The sequence below is a fragment of the Nanorana parkeri genome, unplaced genomic scaffold, assembly GCF_000935625.1.
Source record: "Nanorana parkeri isolate BGI_ZX_2015 unplaced genomic scaffold, ASM93562v1 scaffold148, whole genome shotgun sequence".
Taxonomy (NCBI): domain Eukaryota; kingdom Metazoa; phylum Chordata; class Amphibia; order Anura; family Dicroglossidae; genus Nanorana; species Nanorana parkeri.
The window spans coordinates 737158-740294 of record NW_017306416.1 but is presented as its reverse complement, the minus strand read 5'-3'; the positions used below and the strand labels follow the sequence as shown (position 1 = coordinate 740294).

General features: G+C 37.8%; 1 protein-coding gene across 1 annotated transcript in view; it reads right to left on the bottom strand.

Moving 5' to 3' along the window:
• LRP1B (LDL receptor related protein 1B) overlaps window positions 1-3137 on the bottom strand; it is a 1026358-nt gene that overhangs the window by 581007 nt on the left and 442214 nt on the right. The window lies entirely within an intron of this gene.

Here is a 3137-nt window from a genome sequence, read left to right as displayed (position 1 = left end):
TATATATATATACATACATATATATATTAATTGTATATTATGGGTACTTACATACATCCATGTGAGTTGGCTGAAGCTCCGATGCGTCAGATGTGTTTATGTAGTGGAAGCCTATTTTTTTCTCATTGAAGTTGCACGTCATGCATCCAAGCACATGCAACATTATGGTGTTTGGACATTGAGAACTTTGAAAACGTATTTGGTTTTTGTATATACGTATAATAGCTAGGATTATATTTACTAACCACCAAAGGGAAATCTTAGGCTTCCCCCTTGTTGTATATTATCTCCAGAATTGAGCTTTGAATGCATTTCTCTGATGGCTTTCTTTAACTTTCCCCTGTATGTTTCCATCGTCTTGGGAGGACCGCTATGTTTTTTTAGTGCAAGTGTTTGGTTTCCTATTGCCCCATGCTGATTGAGGACTGAGGACTTAAAACAGTATTACAACACACAAGAGCAAATGTAAACTTTTCATCCTCTGTACCAAAGCTTGCCTCTCTTGCTTCATTCCTTTTTGCTTTTATTCAGGCAAAAAAAAAAAAAAAAACATGCAGCATTATACGCCCTAGAGTCCAATAGACTATTTGCTTTTGCGGCATTTGACTCTCCACATCGAAATGGAAGCTTGTTTTCTGCAGAATTGAAAACAATTGATTGCCTAACTACAGCTTTGAAACATTTTGTGTGTCATTATTTTCTGTGTACAGCTTAGCCTCTGGGGGAGCATCAACGAAAACGCTGTGATTGCAACCGCATCATAAAGTCACTTTGGCTTTTACTTGGCCAAAAAAATAAAACAAAACATTTTTTTTTTTTTTTCAACACAACAATTTTTTGTTGGTTTTCTGTTTCTTGGATTCTAATCATATCCTTAATTGGGAATGTTCCAGCTCTTGTAAAATGTATTAGCTTAAGAATTAGATAGAATTCATCCATAATCAATGTGCCTTTATTGCAGTGTGTTACCCCTGAGGCTTCGGGACTTATCTAGGCCCACCACAATTTATCCACTCTTGTGCTGGGGATTGTTTAACCTTAATCAGCCATTAAATAGGACTTACGTCTCTACCTATATATGATTACAAGTGGTTTTGAGCTGATTAAATGAGATCAGCCTTCAGAAAACACAATAATCAAGTTGTTATGATATTACGATAGAATAAATCCTTTATGTGTAAAATTGAAAATGAAAAATGGGAAAATAATTAGCATTGCCTTTCAGTGAGTTGTATGAGCTAGTTTACTGACCTGTAAGGCCCTACAATGTAAATAATGGCGAAAAGCTAGCTTTTCCAAAAAAGAAAATTCAGACCTGGTTGACTATGCTACAGTACAAAGATCCTGTCAAATTAAAGCCTAGCTAAACCCAAAAAACAAGAATTTAACCTATAAAAGTAGCCAAATGCTATTCTTTCCTTTATTTCCACCTGGTAGTCCTGCAAATAATACACTTCCTGTCTCTGGGTGGCTACACTAATTTCTTCACTGTATCTATGAGGGAAGCTATGGTTGTCACATGGACTGGGCTTCAAGCATGTCCACTTTTGGTGGATTGATGGGACGAGTGGTTAGCATAATAAAGCATAAGGTTCTTTGCGCTTTCAGTTGAGATCACAGGAATTGACTAGAGCACTGAATTTTGTACAAGATCAAGAGGTATCTTCTGAACTTGCTGAAAATATTAGTCTGAAAAAAGAAAACTAATGGAGTAACCACATCTACGGACTGGTAGGCTACACTATACGCAATTTGTATTCCCATTGCATCTATGGAAGAAGCCATGGTTGTCACCCAGTCTGGGTTTCTAACATGTTTGATTTGTTTATCTCCATTACATGGTGGTTTATTATTATTATTCAGGATTTATATAGGACCAACAGTCTGTGCAGCACTTTACAATATAAGGAGGGCATTACAGTTACAATACCATTCAAGACAAAATGGTTAGGAGGTTCCTGACTTTAAGAACTTCAGTTCTTAAAGTCACATGTGGCTCTACCAGTTCCTTTGATTTATTTATTGGTTAAGATGATGGGCTGCTCATTGACCAATAGGGGGTGATTTACTAACCTAAACACACACACACGCACCAGGTGCGTGGGCATTTTTACACAGCAAAAATTATTTATCAACCAGACACGAGCAACGTGTCACATTTTCACGATGTTATGGCGCGTTTTTATGTATTTACGTACGTGCGCGTCATGTATCATGCGCCATAGGCTACACGCTCTAATAGCGGCATGCAAGTCTCTAAAAGCATATTTCCACTAATGCCATATATGGAAAAATCATGCACATGATGCATATATAATGCTGCTTTACAGTTTAGACAAAAATGGTTAGCTCATGCATTTACATTCCTGCATTCATCAACGCAAGCAACACAACGTAGAGCTAATTTACACAACATCACCTTGCAATTCATGCAGGGCTTTGCACAACACACCTGCTGGGTGTGTACACACTACAAAGGTGTCTAGATTCCACCAATAGATCATGCTGGGAGGGAACACAATACAGAGGTGTATACTTGTTTGTGGCGTGTTTATAAGGTTAGTAAATCAACCCCATAGTGTTGAGTAGGAAGGGTTGGCATCAAGTTCAGGTACTAAAGTCCCTATTTTCATATATACGGATGACTTCAGTGCTCCCTGGGTGCTTTGAAAGGTTTGTGAACATACGTTTAGGCACCTTTAAGATGACATGGAACTCATGTTAAAGAAGAACGTTACCCATAACTTTAAAATGGCAACAAATACACCTCTATAAATGTGTAGTAATGACAATCTACAAACAGATGCTGATAGATAATTGCATACCTTATTTTTCTTTTCCTCCCCATGCTTCTCAACGTGGCCATTTTTACTAAGGGCAAATTAATCCATCTCCCTTTATTTCCTGAAACTCTGGCACATGTGACTAAGACATGTGACCATGCACATGATCTCAGGGGGAAAAATGCCTTTCCCTGAAATCTTACAAGATTTTCCAGTTTACAGATGCGATTTCCCAGCAATGTACTGTGCTGTAGCCTTTCCAGGATGCATCTCTTAGGCATGGGCTACATCACTAATGCATAAGGAGGACCAGGAAGTGGAAATACAGTAATCGTAAGTATGTATATATATATA